Raw genomic sequence first — 18,245 nt, forward strand, 5'->3', positions numbered from 1 at the left:
CGCTCTGGAATAAACACACAGAAAAGGAAGAACTGTCCTTGTAGAGATATATCAAGTAAAAATATTTCACCGTATGTATTCAGTACATCTGTTTGTGTTTCTGAGTTGGTGACATTAGGCATTCAAATTGGCCATGCCTACTCAAAACACTAATAGATTATGCATTTATTAGCCACACCAACACTTCATGGTGATATATATGCGAAGTGCATGGCTTTCGGGCATTTCTATGTATGGCTCTGTTTCCAGTAAAAATGTTCATATGGGACAACCCTTTCAGTTGATGCTGGTGCAAGGGCACCCACTAAACTCACAAGTGAGTGAGTTAGAACTTTATTTAGGTCCTGAGGGGAAAGAAAATCAAGCCGGCGGCTCCACCCTGGTCGGGGACGGTAGACAGAGTCTTTTGGCGACGGCCCGGGCCCTCTGGACAGCTTTGAGCTGAGCGAAGAGCTCTATGGTTCTGAGCGCTGAGTCCCAGGAAGACTGGTCGGGAAAGTCCGTGCTCGCGTTGGCAGGGCACAGCCAGAACATGTGTTCGAAGTTGTTGTATTCGTGGCCGCAGTGTGGGCATTCAGTAGGAAGGTCAGGATTGATCCTGCTTAGTGTTGTTGGTGTGATGTATGTCCTAGTCTGCAATTGTCTGTAAGTGACGGCCTGTGCTTTTTTGAGCTTTGGGTGAGGAGGATGAAAAATTCTTCGTGATAACCTATGATTTGAAGTGATTTCGTGGTATGATACGTGCGGGTCTTTGTTTTCTAGGTCCCTCCAGGATGGTTTGAAGCGAGAGGGCGGACCGCAGACGCGGAATGTGAGCTCTCGCGCCAGTTGGTGTGCCCGCTCGTTCGCATTACAGTCAGGAGGTCCGGAAATGTTGCCCATGTGGGCAGGGAACCATGTGATGTGTGGGGACGTGAGGTTGTCTCCTCCCGTTTCTTGGAAGATGATGGTGTTGATAACCGTAGCTGCTTTCCTAGAGACGAGGGCCGACGAGATGGTTCTAATAGCTGTTCTTGAGTCCGAGTAAATGACCGACGCTCCTTTGCAGCTTCGAAGGGCCACCGCGATGGCCATTTCTTCTGCTTCGTGAGTGAAGTTGGTAACTACCATGGCTGCGTTGACGAGTGAGCCATGGGCGTCCACCAGAGATACCGCGTAGGCGCCTCGATTCCAATATCTGGCCGCGTCAACGGAGATGACTTGCGTTTCGTTACGTTTGATGTTGTCAAGGATTGCCTTCGCTCTCGCTTTTCTCCGCCCCTCGTCGTGGGTGGGGTGTATGTTTCGTGGGATGGGATCAACGGTTATTGATCTCTTGGCGTTTGTGCATAGTTGTGACTTCTCTGGTGGCATGAAGAGGGGCTGTATGCCTACTTTTAGTAAGATCTCGATGCCCGGCCTTGTGAGTGAGAGCCGACTAATTTGAGAGTTTCGCTGTGCCTCAAAGAGTTCGGTTGCCGTGTTGTGTAGCCTCAATTGGAGGAGTAGTTCCGTGCTAGTGTTTCTGGGGAGGCTTAGGACCTTTTTCAATCCCGTTCTGATTATTGTATCAATTTTATTCAGCTCTGCCTTCTTCCAATTGAGGAAGGGGGCGGCGTAGGTTACGTGGGTGGTGAGGAAGGCGTGGAATACTTTCATGAGGTTGTCCTCTTTCAGTCCATTCCTTTTTCTGGCGACCCGTGATATGACCCTGGTGAAGTTGAGGGTGCTCTTTGTGATGCGTTTTAGTGCCTCCGCGTTGTCATTGTTGTAAGCGCCAATGATCATGCTCAGGACCTTGATTGTGTTACACCTGGGGATGTATCCTCCGTCCCTGGTGTGTAGGGGAACGGGGAGGGAGCTAAGGGGCTGTCTCAGCCTGGGGCCTTGTTTGCACAGAAGGAGCTGGGGGAGAGCTTCAGTACCGTATCTGCAAGAAAAGCTTCCGTGGTGTCCAGCTCTTGCTGTACGTTCTGCTCCAGAGTGCCTAGCGGGCCGCTCATGGACCAAATGGTTATGTCGTCGGCGTAAATCGCGTGCCCTACCTCCGGGACTTTCGAGAGTTTGTTTGCGAGATCATACATTGCGATGTTGAAAAGAAGCGGCGAAAGCACTGACCCTTGCGGGGTACCGATGTTACCTGGCATGTGCTTTATGCTTCTGATTTGTCCGACGTTTATGGTGGCCGTTCGGTTATCCAAAAATGACCTTACGAAATTGTGGAAATTTACTCCAAGATCTAAAGTGGAGATTTCGTTGAGGATGTGCTCGCGCCTGACCGTGTCGAAGGCCTTGGTTAGGTCGAGCGCCAGGATGCCTTTTACATCCCTGGATTTGTTGGCTATGACGCCGTTCCTGATCAGTAGCATGGCGTCTTGTGTGGATAGTGATTTTCTGAAGCCTATGAGATTGTGGCGGAATAGACAGTTTTCTTCAATATGCTCTACAATTCTATTGTGGATGGCATGTTCTGCGACCTTCCCGAGGCACGACGTAAGGGAGATGGGTCTCAGATTCTCTGCATGAAGCGGTACGAAACTTACGTATTGTACTTGTGTACTGTACTAATGCAAAGGAGCCGGCTCTGAGCATTTCACAGGGAGCTGTTGTGACGTCGAAGTGGGCAGTGAGCTCTGCGCCGGTAACAGGTTTAAGTGGACAGTGAGGCACGTAAGTCTTCCTTTGTTATCCTATTTCATATTTTTGTCAGCTTTCCTATTTTTATATGACTAAACCCTACCTGACATAGAACATATTAGTAATGTTTCAGACAGAATGCGATTCATTCTCTGGGTATGTTCATTGAAAGGGTAAACGGAAGATGCGCATGATAGCAATGGGTCATGCGATTTCATAACATCCCTAGAGAAAAAAAACGACATTCGTAATGAATGATGAGGTTTAATGTAATAAATAAAGCGGCATTTGCGGGAGACGTCGTACGGTAGGGCTACTTAATTGTGAATGATTTTGACGGCCTGAGATTACTAACGTGCGCCACGAGAAAAATATAACATCACTTTTTACATAACTGCCTCTCTACTTCAAGCGTTGCTGAGGGGACTCATAATGACACCGATCCCCGCTGCACAAATGCAGTAATAGCCACCACAGCGTCTTTGTAGGTAAACTTAGAGAAAGGACCCAACGTTACTTTTCAAATATTGGCGAAAACGATATCACAGGCAAAAATTTATATAAAATAGGTCGCATTGTGGTGGGTCTGGAAAGCAGAATATTTGTACTGAAATTTGTTAGACTTTGTTAAAGAAGAAAGAGTGGTAGACGTCATTTCGGAGTGCCACACGGACATCTATATCGTTGCCGAGATGTTTTTTTTTTTTCGGAATTATAAAGCGACCGCATGAGTTGATGGTTTACGTGAAGGACGAAATGAGGAGAGGCGACTGTGTTAACTGTTCTTGGTAGGACTGTAGCGGGCTGACCTTTCTTTATTAGAAAAGTCCGCATTCTATTCTGTACTAAGGAAAGCGGAGAAAAATGAGATGTCACATAAAATGTAACATCTTAACCTCAGCGCTAAATGCGTTCAGAGATTTCTTCGCTCTTAATGAACGTAGAGATCGGCGAGTTCACTTAAACCGGTGAGGTTTCTTCGGAGGAAGCAGGAGTAAAAGCACAGACTTACTGACAAACACAATAGATAGTCAAATATCACGACCATTGGTATAGTTGCACACGCCCGTAAAGTAGAACCCAGCAGATAATAAACGGAAGTAGATGCGTTCGAATTCAGAAATCTGTTCTCAAAACTTCTGGTGGCTGTGACATCTATGTGAAGGCTTTCAGATAGGCCCTGCTAAATTATTTCTGCGCTGCTCTATAATTCTTATTTATTTATTTGCAAATACTGCAGGCTCTACTCGGGCCTAAACAGCAGCGGTTACATCAGTAGCAATAAACAAGACCAGAAATAAAAAAAATAAAAAAAGTTCAGAACAATAAAAATATATAAAGGGACATTGCCATTTGAAATTTAGAAGTATGAACATTAAATACGAAGTAGGAACAATAGGTGTAGTTCGCAATTCCATAACAAAATAGTGCTCTACCATGAACAAACAACAGATCACTCAATTCAGCATTTTACTTAAGTTTAGTAAAACACAGAGACGAGAATTAATTAATTTTCTTCCTTGTGGGCAGAATGTTAATTATCAAAAGAAAAATTATTCACAAGATGAACGAACGATTTTGTTGTATTAGCGCTAACTACTTCTCGTGGTAGTTTATTCTATAATGAAATAACATGAGGAAACGGGGAATATTTATGTATGTTAGGTAACTGAAATGTGTCCGAACTGTTTTGTTCTGATGTGTACATGGAAAGCGCATTGACGGCTCGGTTACGTGACGTTCGCGCGCTATTTTAAGGTGACCATAGTGAAGCTGATCGATAAATTTCAATGTGGACATTTTATAATGATCGAGTTTTTTCATCTTTGCCCTATCGCGAAGGATTGATACGCTCGAGAAACGGGAATAGGTAGAATAGGTAAACCGCAAGGCCAAGTTCTGCACCCTTTCTATTCTTTTAATTAATCATCGTTGCGAAGGATTCCATAGCGGGTCCGCATATACTAATTTTGTCCTGATTAGGGCTTTGTATACTGTTAACTTTACAGCGGGTGACGCATGACGTAGTTCCCGTTTTAGAAATGCCAGCTTTTTCAGTGCGTTACTACAAATAATATCTGTATGGGATTCCCAACTTAAGTTACTCGTGAGTGCACCACCCAAATACTTTAGTTGCCGAGTTTTTTTTACACAATTATTTTTAATGGTTTAAGCAAATTCTAAAGGCGGCTTTTTGTTACTAAATGTTATGCTCGCTATGTTCGAAGTATTGAGCTTCAAGCCCCTTTTGTCACTCCATGCACTGATTGAATGCAATGCAATCAGTGCATTATGAGTTTGGAATGTGGCTGCCTCACTATGCGACACACACAAAAACACCTCAGAAACGTAAATTATTATGGAAAAATACTTCCGTTACACCCTAGCACCACTTTTCATAGGAATGCTGCCAACGCTACTTATCGGAAAGACGCCCCCCTGCTTTTAAGCAACATGTTCCACAGCTTTCGTTCGGCAACCAGCTTGCTGATGAAGCTGCTTTATCAGCCCATGGTAACGCCGAGACAATGATCACACCAGTATCAAGAAAAGCCGCCGTGAGGGTACTTCATGAAATTGCTCGGGACGTGACGGTTTTTCTTTGGAAGGCACCAGAGTATCGCAACCGTCATTTGGGCATGTTTAATCCATGAGTGCTACGGCGATTGCCTTCAAACCTCTCCCGGTGTGACACTACACTCACAGAGAAAAAAATTCAACAAGAGGGGACACTCAGCAAAAACTGGCAACAGGAAATACGCCACGCCTAGTTTCAACTCCATCCGTTATTTGACGCGAGCATCGGAAAAAAGAAAAATATGTGAAAAGAAGTTACAGACAACGTTTTATTTCTTTTTTCATTCTTTCCCACTAAAACTAAAAAAAAGTTTTGGGAGTTAACGAACTTATACGTTGCGACTAATTTTTCTTGCGTTGCCTAGCAATAAGCTAGGGGCACGCCAGACGCGCGTGCATACGTCATGCGCCAGACGTGCCACAGCATAGAACAAGGCCAGCTGCGTATGTGAAGCTCGCGTGCTGGGCGAGCTTCACATACGCAGTACATACATCGTCTGCTTTGGATGTAGCCCGTTTTCTTGGGCTCCTGGCGTTCTCTTGCGTTCCGTCTGCATTTCGACACGGCACCGCTGCACTACTGGACTACAGCGAGGTGAGGAATTATGTTTGGCAGTCTGCGACGCACTTCAAGCACATTTAGGCTTAGTGCACAAACTGAACCTATGTAGTGACGCAGTTATCAAAAAACAGTGCTCCGCCGTCCAGGCCTAGTTAATTTGAGTTAGCTACTCATACTGGCAGATGCTTGCGACGCTTACTATGAGCCCAAGCATTATTATAACTTATTTCGGTAGTTTTTGGGCACGCTTGCCGCCCATGGCTTTGTGACGAAAACCAACTCGGCCGTGTGACGCTGTTTCGCATCTGCTGACTCTTACCGGGAGAAGTTTTGGCGCTTTCTCTGACCCCAGACATTATTGTAACTAATTTCGCTATATTTTGGGGTACTTTTCAAACACAGTGGCCGCGCTCGGCGTAGTGGCGCAGTTAGCGAAAAGCAGCTCGTCTGTGCGCCGCAGTTACTTTCGCGTGTACTGAATCTTACAGGAAGAAGTTCATGGCGCATTCTCTGACCCCAAATATTATTGAAATTCATTTCGCAACTTTTTGGGATACTTCTGAGGCATGCTCGCCGTGCCTGGGGTTGTGAAACAAGTTTGTGACACTTTTTATCGCCCTGCAACCACATAGAATTTATTTCGGGACTCGCGCTTGTCGAAAACGCGACGAGCGATTGCCGAGAGTGATAACACGGGACTGTGTTGCTTGCGCCGGCGAGACGCGTAAAAGATAATGCCGAGGAGCACAAGAACTTGGCATTTCTGTCTTCTGAGTGACTGAAAACAGGCTTTTAAACCACGAATCTGTCTTGAGTACGACTAGAAGGCATTCTGCCAGCATGTAACATGGTTTGGCTGAGAGCCTGTGTTGTAGCCACCTCTGTGTGCTTGGAGTACCATCGCGTCGACTGAGGCCAAGTTGCTTGGAAAAGTGCAGTCACCCGTGTATTTGTGCTCTTAAAGGGCAGGAAATAATGGCCGGGAAGGGAGGGATGCTTGAAAATCGAATGTTTTCTTCCGAATTTGTGGTATTGTTTGGGAGGAGTCTATTTGCCACGAAATGTATGTAAAAGTGAATTTATCTGTAATGCCGCTCATTCACCACTTAAGCACGTTTCGCCTCTAGACGCAATATTCCTTTTAGGTCAATATACCGAAATGATATATGCTTGTTTTTTAATTTCTTTCAGCTGATGGCATCCGGTGGAGCTTCGTACGGCAACGACTGCTGCTTACCTGGTGCCACAACTTTGGATGAATGCAGAAGCCCGGAACGAGCATTTATATAGAGCGAAATAAACATTTCATCATTTCAGAAGACATCCTGCGTTTTCTTTATGCAATTGCATCTGACAGATTCGGTGGAGGGTTGTAAGAATCGTTCGCAATCATTTTTACTTAATGATAAAACGATTCCGCGCCAGGGTCGCGCGTGGTTCGGCAGTAGAAGCGAAAACATAAATAAATGCTGTGCCGATCAGCGGAGCCGGCGTGGCGTGTACCAACTTGGGTTCAAAACGCGCGCGCCCAAAACCGAAACCGGAAGGTGTTAATACCATCTGCTTGGTGCGCTACAGTCAATTCGGCCACTGGACTCTATGGGAGTGTCTGCTGTTGTTGAAATTTCTTTCTCTATGCTACACTACTGTGGCGGCTGCGATAGGGTGTAGCTTTCACAAATTCACGCTTCTTATTGCAATGAGAGACACTTCTACAAGTGACCGTAACAGTTGTCGTGATAACAACAGCGAGGAGACCATACAGTACCTCCTCTGAAACTGCACACGTTTGAAGTCCAGCGTCAGTTTCTTTAGAGTGCACTCAACCAACTGGACGGTCAACCCTTTACAAAGACAAAAATACTGGGTGCTTGCCTTCTTCCATCAGCAACCAAGAAAGCAACTAGTGCTCTCATCACTTTTCTAAACACAACAGGCCTTAAAAGTAACTTCCAGACACCCTCGGCCTACACTGACGCGAGTGAATTATCTCTATTTGCGTTCGCATTTCTTTTTAATTCCTCTACCCTGTACAGAGTGGCAGACAGCACGTCCATCTAGGTAACCTTCGTGTCCCTCCTTCTTTTTCTTGCTCTCTCTCTTTTCAACAGCCAACGATAGCCTTATGAGTATCACGTCAGTCCTTGGTCATTACTGTGCATAATACAACACGAAAACAAAAGGCACAAAAAGCGCATTTCAATAGAGCACCAGTCGAAGAAAGCAAAATAGATGCAATATTTCCGTCAGCAGTGCGGATGTGTAGAAAATTTGCGGCTGCGATGTTGGCGGGAAAATGTTTTATCACGCGCAAGAGGCGTATCATTTAGTTCATGGCTGCAACATGTCCAGATGCCGTACTGCGGACGAAATGAAGTACCTGCACACCTTATGTGGCATGCGCGACACGTTGCCCTCTCGGGACGATGACCTTGCTATGTTGGTCAGGCAGCGCTGGCTGTTGCCCTCGAGGACGTAGTTGCCTGGTTTTCTTTGCTTGCTAAGATGACGCAAAGTACCGCCCGAGATGGCAAGAACAATCTGCAAAAGGGGAGTTATTTAGTGCACGGTTCCACTCGTACTGCTGCCAGACTGCAGTAAATCAGCAAACAGGTGGGACAGTGTACAACGGCGCCTCTCGAAAAACACCCGGTCACCCGGCGTCGATGCGTCCGCTAGCTAGAGCTGACAGCCGCGGCCTCTGTTGCCGCCTTAACCTTCTCTTTCGTCTACTTGATATCCCCCTCCTCTTTCCTGAAGCGCTGAGCCATGATCCCTAAAGGGTTGAAGAGAATATTGTCTATTCCTCTTTACAATTACCCTCTCTATCTTCAGTACCCAGTTGAAAAACACAACAGGCACTTTCAGTCTGTCGTATTTTGGGACGTTGTTTCTGTAGTTCTGTTGCCTGTAGTTCTGTTGCCTGTAGTTCTGTTGCCTGTAGTTCTATTGTCTGTAGTTCTATTGCTGTAGTTCTATTGTCTGTAGTGTGACGTCCTGTAGTAGAAAGTTCTGTAGCACTTCATTAATATTTAATTAAAAATTGACAGAGACCTCCTTAAGGCTATGTAAATTTGTTAGTACAATAAAGAAAAAAAAAATTAAAGTAGAAAAAAAATTAAAAAATACGTCCCTATCGAGGACTCGAACTTGCGACCTCACGATTCCGAGCCCGGCATCTTACCACTGCACCACTCCTCTTTTTTTTTTTTTTTTCTTTATTGCCGGTCGTTGGCCCGGATAAAAATTACACATTCACAAATAATCAAAAGGCACACTCACAATATATTGAAAACGACCGCAGACCTTGTGCGACTGCGCTTGTGCTAAAATTCCCTTATCGCCAATAATAATTCCACTCGTGGCAACCACTCTGGGATGCACTCCAGCAACTTTTGTTCCTCTACAAAGTTCCGTATGCTTTCTTTGAAATACTGGCGAGCCGCTCTTGCATCGAGATCGGCATGCCTTACCGCCATTCTACATTTCCAAATGCTATGCAGGGCCATAAGCATGATCACATCGAATGGGGTACCATCATCACTTTCTATTGGCAAGTAGCGAATCCCATACGCATCTAGGGGGAAATCCTTTTTGATTGTGCGCTGGAGCACATCCCAGAGGAAAACGGCATCCCAACAATGCAGAAAAACATGTTCAATTGTCTCCTCCTGCCTGCAAATTGTACAATGAGTGCCCCAAGGAACAAAGAAACCTCTTTCAGCCAGCCACGGTTTGACAGTCAGCGTTCCGGAGTGCAATTCAAAAAAGAACGTCTTAGCGCCTGACGGTACTAGCATCGCCTTAACGCGCGTCAGAACATTGTGCCCATGGCTAGCTCTGTAGAGAGACCGATATAAAGGCACGGGAAGAACAACATCACACAGGTCCCTGTACAGTTTTTTCCGGTTAACGTCACTCAAATATTGAAGTGAAAAACGCGCTGACAAAAACCTGCATGAAGCCACAACTTCACGTAGAAAACCATAAACACCCCCTGGCAAACTGCCCGCTGAGACAACCATTTCGGGCAAGTGTTTGCCCAGGCGAAGTTGGCAGACAGTGTATAAAAACGGGTTTTTTGCGTCCCTGAAGAAAAAAAAACGATTGACTACCTGTCTCAAAAACAAATGTGACAATCCAAGTCCTCCATTTCGAACTCGAAGAAACAAATTGGTGCGACTTGATCTCTCCCAAGACGATTAGGGTTATTATAATTACACGAAGGTATTTCGCCCTCATCAGCAGCAGTCCTTGGTATAGTTATTCTGGCGGCTAGCTTCCCACGCTATGCGTGCCGCCATCGCACCTGGTTAAGCTTTTCCTAGACGCTAGAGTTAGGCTTTGTCCGCGCAACCTTGAGCGATCGGAAAGCGCGTTTCCCCCTCTTGGCCGGCGGAGAAGGGAAGCTTCGTTCCGGCCGCGAAGCTCTCCACATCTCTGTAAGGTGCCTTGGGGATGTCTCGTGCCGAAGATGCCCTCTCGGTGAGCGCATATTTCACCCCTCATCTTTTAAGAGGTTCAATACATACAAGCATTTGCCTAGCAAACCAGATTTTTTTTTTCAAGGGAATTTTCCACGTCTCAGTAATTTCTCTCGTCGTATTCGAGTGCTGATTGCCGTGTTATAGTTTGTTAACGAAGCTTTCCCTCAAGTCTAAATATTTTAAGGCAGTTTTCCTAGCCTCTAAAGCCGCTCGAGTTGGCTCTTCTCCTTGAGCGGCCATTTTTCCTAGAAAGTATGCCTTCCAACTACTCCGCCCTTAAACTGGCTCTCTCAACTACTACACGCAGAGACAAAGCAACAGCGCGCGCATTAGATCCCATAGATGAGATAAATATTTACAATTAGTATTAGGGTTATAATTATATTCGAGTGCTGATTGCCGTGCTATCGTTTGCTAACGAAGCTTTCCCTCAAGTCTAAATATTTTAAGGCAGTTTGTCGTGTGCGTATCATGGCTACGCACGCTTATATCGCATTCCGTTTCTCTACCACGGGTGCGCTTTAAAACCACGGCGCTGCAGTTTTTGCTTTTCTCTTCTTTCTTCTTCTCCGCCCTTAAACTGGCTCTCTCAACTACTACACGCAGAGACAAAGCAACAGCGCGCGCATTAGTATGCCTTCCAACTACTCGGCCTGACGAACCAACCGACTGAGCTATCTTTCTGGGCAACATCGAAGGGTCACGAGTTCAAATCACCTGTTATGTTCCTTTTTTTTTCTGCCCCTTTTTCTTTCTTTTTTTTTTCTTTTTTTTTTCTTTCTTTTAATGTCTTTTCCTTTATTTTATCACTGTACGGGAACCCTCCTAAAAAAAATATATATATATATTTATATAGATCTTCAAATATTTATGGCCTCACACTCACATGTGCAGGTCATAAATACCAGGTTCTCTAGCCGAGTGCCATCCATGCGGTATAACCGAGCTCAGATTGGTCCACCTTGACTGACCAAGTAGGGCACCACTGTAGGTTAAATGAGGCGTACAACTCCTGCGGGACCCGCCGTGGTTGCTCAGTGGTTATGGTGTTAGACTGCTGAGCACGAGGTCGCGGGATCGGACCCCGACCACGGCGGCCGCATTTCGATGGGGGCGAAATGCGAAAACACCCGTGTACTTAGAATTAGGTGCACGTTAAAGAACCCCAGGTGGTCGAAATTTTCGGAGTCCTCCACTACGGCGTGCATAATCAGAAAGTGGTTTTGTCACGTAAAACCCCATAAATTAATTTTTAATTTAACTCCTACGGGGACGGTAGAGTATCCGTCTCCAGTGCAAGAGGACCGTGATTCAAATGCCGGTGCCGCGCTATTCTCCACCGGAAAATACAAAAAAAAAAAAAAAAAACGTGTGTTGAGAAAATTGCACAAACAGGCCTGGAGTGCGGCCTGATCCCGGTGACCAGAACCGGTAACGCACTCTCTCACCAGAGCAGGATTGGCCACCCTGGTGCAGTACTTGGCCACAACCTCCTATATGAATACAACAATCAAACCCCGGCCCTCAGTCCCCAGCAGCCGCGAAGCAACTGACCACGGCGGCGGTCAGATCTGTGACGCTGCAGAGGGTGCTAAGAATACCTGGCTCCGGACAGGCCGCCATTGGAATCTGAACCTGGCAACGTTTAACGTTAGAACGCTATCTAGTGAGGCGAGTCTAGCAGTGTTATTGGAGGAACTAGAGGGTAGTAAATGGGATATAATAGGGCTCAGTGAGGTTAGGAGGACAAAAGAAGCATATACAGTGCTAAAAAGCGGGCATGTACTGTGCTACCGGGGCTTAGCGGAGAGACGAGAACTAGGAGTCGGATTCCTGATTAATAAGAAAATAGCTGGTAACATACAGGAATTCTATAGCATTAACGAGAGGGTGGCATGTCTTGTTGTGAAACTTAATAAGAGGTACAAAATGAAGGTTGTTCAAGTCTATGCTCCTACATCTAGTCATGATGACCAGGAAGTCGAAAGCTTTTATGAAGACGTAGAGTCGGCGATGGGTAAAGTCAAAACAAAATACACTATACTGATGGGCGACTTCAATGCCAGGGTAGGCAAGAAGCAGGCTGGAGACAAGTCAGTGGGGGAATATGGCATAGGCTCTAGGAATAGCAGAGGAGAATTATTAGTAGAGTTTGCAGAACAGAATAATATGCGTATAATGAATACCTTTTTCCGCAAGCGGGTTAGCCGAAAGTGGACGTGGAGGAGCCCGAATGGTGAGACTAGAAATGAAATCGACTTCATACTCTGCGCGAACCCTGGCATCATTCAAGATGTAGACGTGCTCGGCAAGGTACGCTGCAGTGACCACAGGATGGTAAGAACTCGAATTAGCCTAGACTTGAGGAGGGAACGAAAGAAACTGGTACACAAGAAGCCAATCAATGAGTTAGCGGTAAGAGGGAAACTAGAGGAATTCCGGATCAAACTACAGAACAGGTATTCGGCTTTATCTCAGGTAGAGGACCTTAGTGTTGAAGCAATGAACGACAATCTCATGGGCATCATTAAGGAGTGCGCAATAGAAGTCGGTGGTAACGCCGTTAGACAGGAAACCAGTAAGCTATCGCAGGAGACGAAAGATCTGATCAAGAAACGCCAATGTATGAAAGCCTCTAATCCTACAGCTAGAATAGAACTGGCAGAACTTTCTAAGTTAATCAACAAGCGTAAGACAGCGGACATCAGGAACTATAATATGGATAGAATTGAACAGGCTCTCAGGAACGGAGGAAGCCTAAAAACAGTGAAGAAGAAACTAGGAATAGGCAAGAATCAGATGTGTGCGTTAAGAGACAAAGCCGGCAATATCGTTACTAATATGGACGAGATAGTTCAAGTGGCTGAGGAGTTCTATAGAGATTTATATAGTACCAGTGGCACCCACGACGATAGTGGAAGAGAGAATAGCCTAGAGGAATTCGAAATCCCACAGGTAACGCCAGAAGAAGTAAAGAAAGCCTTAGGAGCTATGCAAAAGGGGAAGGCAGCTGGGGAGGATCAGGTAACAGCAGATTTGTTGAAGGATGGTGGTCAGATTGTTCTAGAGAAACTGGCCACCCTGTATACGCAATGCCTCATAACCTCGAGCGTACCGGAATCTTGGAAGAACGCTAACATAATCCTAATCCATAAGAAAGGGGACGCCAAAGACTTGAAAAATTATAGACCGATCAGCTTACTGTCCGTTGCCTACAAAGTATTTACTAAGGTAATCGCAAATAGAATCAGGAACACCTTAGACTTCTGTCAGCCAAAGGACCAGGCAGGATTCCGTAAAGGCTACTCAACAATAGACCATATTCACACTATCAATCAAGTGATAGAGAAATGTGCAGAATATAACCAACCCTTATATATAGCTTTCATTGATTACGAGAAAGCGTTTGATTCAGTCGAAACCTCAGCAGTCATGGAGGCATTACGGAATCAGGGTGTAGATGAGCCATATGTAAAAATACTGGAAGATATCTATAGCGGCTCCACAGCCACCGTAGTCCTCCACAAAGAAAGCAACAAAATCCCTATAAAGAAAGGCGTCAGACAGGGAGATACGATATCTCCAATGCTATTCACAGCATGTTTACAGGAGGTATTCAGAGGCCTGGAGTGGGAAGAATTGGGGATAAAAGTCGATGGAGAATACCTTAGCAACTTGCGATTCGCTGATGATATTGCCTTGCTTAGTAACTCAGGAGACCAATTGCAATGCATGCTCACTGACCTGGAGAGGCAAAGCAGAAGGGTGGGTCTGAAAATTAATCTGCAGAAAACTAAAGTACTGTTTAACAGTCTCGGAAGAGAACAGCAGTTTACGATAGGTAGCGAAACACTGGAAGTGGTAAGGGAATACATCTACTTAGGGCAGGTAGTGACCACGGATCCGGATCATGAGACTGAAATAACCAGAAGAATAAGAATGGGTTGGGGTGCGTTTGGCAGGCATTCTCAAATCATGAACAGTAGGTTGCCACTATCCCTCAAAAGGAAAGTGTACAACAGCTGTGTGTTACCAGTACTCACATATGGGGCAGAAACCTGGAGGCTTACGAAAAGGGTTCTGCTGAAATTGAGAACGACGCAACGAGCTATGGAAAGAAGAATGATGGGTGTAACGTTAAGGGATAAGAAAAGAGCAGATTGGGTGAGACAACAAACGCGGGTAAACGACATCTTAGTTGAAATCAAGAAAAAGAAATGGGCATGGGCCGGACATGTAATGAGGAGGGAAGATAACCGATGGTCACTAAGAGCTACGGACTGGATTCCAAGAGAAGGGAAGCGTAGCAGGGGGCGGCAGAGAGTTAGGTGGGCAGATGACATTAAGACGTTTGCAGGGACAACATGGCCACAATTAGTACATGACCGGGGTAGTTGGAGAAGTATGGGAGAGGCCTTTGCCCTGCAGTGGGCGTAACTAGGCTGATGATGATGATGATGATGATGATGACCCTTGAGCAATGCAAGACTTGGAGGATGTACCAAAGTTTGCTCACTAAAAATATGTTGCAAATTGTGGCTCTGGAAAACATAGACCAATTCCAGCCATTCCATTTGTTTACTGTGTCCCGCAGCTTATCCACTTCACTCCTCCAGTACGACTCACTGTCTTTGTAGCACTGAAGGGGAACACCCAAGTATTTCACCGGAGTCGTAACGAAACTCATGTTGGCAAAAGTGTCTGGGGCCGCCCGCCAATCCCCGTGCCAGAATCCCAGGCACTTACCCCAGTTTACCGCGCTGCCGCTCACAGCACAAAAACTTTTAACACATTTGACAGCCTGTGTTATACTGTCCAAATCAGTGCAAAACACAGCAATATCGTCTGCATAAGCCAACAGGCGGACTTCAACCTCGTGCAGTTTAAACCCGCGGACACAGTCATTCTCCATGACACTCAAACAAAACGACTCTATATACAAGCAAAACAACAGCGGCGAGAGAGGGCAGCCCTGACGCACCGACCGCTTAACTTGGATTCGCGCTCCCAACGCCTTGTTGACAATGAGCCGCGTCGAGCAGTCCCGGTACGCCATGGCAACCCCCTCTCTAATTATTCTACCCAAATTCACATAATCTAGAATGCACAAAAGAATGTCATGAGGCACCCGGTCAAACGCTTTCTCGAGATCAATTTGGAGCATTGCCACTCGTGCACCCATGGCATCGCAACATTCGAGGATACTGCGTGCTACGTGTATATTTGAGAAGATAGTTCGGCCTATAATGCCACACGTTTGATGCGGCCCCACAAGCTTCGCAATGACAGTCTGCAACCTCTTTGCTAAGATTTTCATCATTATCTTATAGTCTCCGTTAGTGAGACAAATTGGGCGGTAAGAAGTTACTCTTCGCAATGCAACGGGATCTTCTGACTTGGGTATAAGAATAGTGTGGGAAGATGAGAAGGACGGGGGTAGTACTTTGAGCTGGAATGCTTCGTTATATACATCCGCTAAGGCTGGTGAGATCGCACCTTTGAAATATTTATAAAAGGCTGAGGTTAGACCATCAGGGCCAGGGGACTTCCCCGGATGCATACTTTCAATAGCACTTTTCACTTCCTCTTCCGAAATTGGTTCCTCCAATGTTTCTTTCGTGCTTTCATCTAGCCTTGGCATCAACGACAAAAAGTCCTTTTTAAAACGATCAATGTCGACTGCGCAGTAAGTGAATAAACCACTGTAGTGCTCGAAAAAAGCACGCTCGATATCTTCTGCTGCGTCGCTAACTTTTCCGCAATATTCGATTTCCGCTATCTGATTGCGGCGCGCATGCCACTTTTCTGAGCCTAACGCTCTTTTCGACGGTACATCTCCCATTATCAGCCTTTCAGCCCTTGCCCGCACCAAAGCACCGCGGTATCTTTCGATATCGAACTGTTCTATTTTATGTTTCAGTGCGCGAATATCGTCCATGAACATGCCGGGCATCCTACATTTCTCACTGATCAATTTTTCTAAATTCCTGCGCATCTGTTTTTCTTCTGCTCCCTTTTCTCTGCATATAGCGCTCGCACGCTCTAAAGCCTTGATTTTAACCGCCTGCTTGAAGTTCTCCCATTTTTCACCAGATGTCGTGTTATCAACAGCATTCATTTCTTCAACTTGCTTCGTTACATCCGCTGTAAACATTTCGTCGCTTAGTAATTTCGAATTAAATTTCCATAGTTGCCACTCGAAGCCCTTTTTCTTTTCTTTCGTGCTTGCTACTAAAAAGCTGACCAAACAGTGATCACTGAATGAAAGTGCGCTCACGTGGTACCCCTTACAAAGGGGTATCAAATCAAGGCTCACATACACTCTGTCAAGACGGGCGTGGCTGGCTGCCTGAAAGTGGGTGTACTGCGTAGTCCTCCCACCACCGAGACACTCAGCAACGTCTTCCAAACCATCGTCCCTTATCATATCGCTTAGGGCAATGGTGCTTGCATCTTTGTACGGTCGGGCGCTAGTTTTATCACGGGCTGAAAGAACACAGTTAAAATCACCGGCAGTAATGAGGAGCCTATTACACTGGGTATACTGTTTTAGCTGATCGAAAAATCTGCGTCTTTCCTCAGCGACAGTCGGCGCGTACAAACAAATAACACGCCATTCCAATGACGATAATAAAAAATCGCAGACAATAAGCCGACCTGACGGGCATGACGTCACAGCTTCTACTTTTGCTCCAAGACTATGTCGGATGAACAAAGCGCACCCGGAAGAAGTTCCCACAGCATGGCTCACTATAACACAGTATCGAGCTAAGAATTGACGCACCATGCCCCCGGTTTCGTCGTCGCCCTCAACTTTCGTCTCCTGTACTGCTAGAATGTCCAGGTCATGTTCGCTAACTAGTCGATAGAGTTGACTTTGCTTCCTCCTTGAGGCAAGCCCACGTACGTTTAAAGTGGCCACACGAAATGACCTATCCATAGACATCATTGAGAGGCGGTGAGAACCCGGGGGCATGACGCTCACCTCACTACTGCGCTTTTTTCCTGGGTGTCTTGTCACGGTGCAGTCCTCAGGGAGGCAAAGGCGGCGTTTCCGCCGTCTTGCGCTCCGTCGAAGTGTTCGGCCGAAGCCTATGGGAGAGACGCCGCACGGGAGTCGTTTTCGCAGGCGGCTCGTCCGTTGCGAGGGCGCTGGGCCCCTTCTCCTTTTCGCCTGCTTCGTGGGGCCGCTTTGCGGTCGCACTCGCACTGTCGCTATCGACGCCTGTCATCGGCACTGCCTCGGGAGTAGTCTCTACAGCTCCGCCGGAAAAAGTGTGGCCGGTACTACTTGGAGCAGCTTTCCTACTCCGGTCCTCCACAGCTTCATGCAGAAGCCCGGCTTCGGGCTTCCCTGGAGCTTCAAGGAGGGCGTCCTGTGGAGTGTTCGGGGTACGCTCTTGAGTAGTCGGGTTTCGGCACACTCCTGCTGTTTCCTCGGAGTCTGCCTCATCCATAAGGTGGTCCAATGTATCGTTTGCCTGGACTGGTTCGGTCACGCTGGCGTACGTCTTTGGGCAATCCGCGTCCTCATGGCCGAAGCGGCGACAACGACTGCAGCGAGGTACTTTGCAGTCCCGACGTATGTGCCCGGTGCTCTTGCAGCGCAGACAGAGCGGAGCGCGGCCTGGAACAACGACGAGAGTCAGCTCTCCGGCTATCTTGAGCTGGTGTGGAATGTCGTCGACTTTGACGTCGCCATGCAATTGCAGTCCAACTGAGCGAGTCGTCGAGCCCTTTTCAGTGACGCCTTGCACACGCCACTTCTCCCGCGTCACCTCCAACACTTTCCCATAGGGTGTCAGGGCCACACGAATGTCTTCGTCGGTCACGCCGTGCAGCAACCAGTGCAGCTTTAAGCGAACCTCTCGGTTGTTCGGATCGATGAGCAAACATGGGCGATCTTTTACCTTCACGTTGACAGCGGTGAGCAATTTCTGAGCGGCGTCGGCACTCGTCATTGTTACAGCCCACACGTGGTTCATCTGATACGCCCCCAACGC

At 46.6% G+C, this 18,245-nt stretch overlaps 1 long non-coding RNA gene across 1 annotated transcript; it reads left to right on the forward strand.

Moving 5' to 3' along the window:
• The first annotated feature begins 5,634 nt into the window (after window positions 1-5,634).
• Window positions 5,635-7,076, forward strand: LOC140218337 (uncharacterized). Its single transcript, XR_011894605.1, has 2 exons — window positions 5,635-5,788; window positions 6,947-7,076. It is a non-coding gene; the product is annotated as an uncharacterized lncRNA (long non-coding RNA).
• Window positions 7,077-18,245: the final 11,169 nt, after the last annotated feature.

This window comes from Dermacentor andersoni, chromosome 5, assembly GCF_023375885.2.
Source record: "Dermacentor andersoni chromosome 5, qqDerAnde1_hic_scaffold, whole genome shotgun sequence".
Taxonomy (NCBI): domain Eukaryota; kingdom Metazoa; phylum Arthropoda; class Arachnida; order Ixodida; family Ixodidae; genus Dermacentor; species Dermacentor andersoni.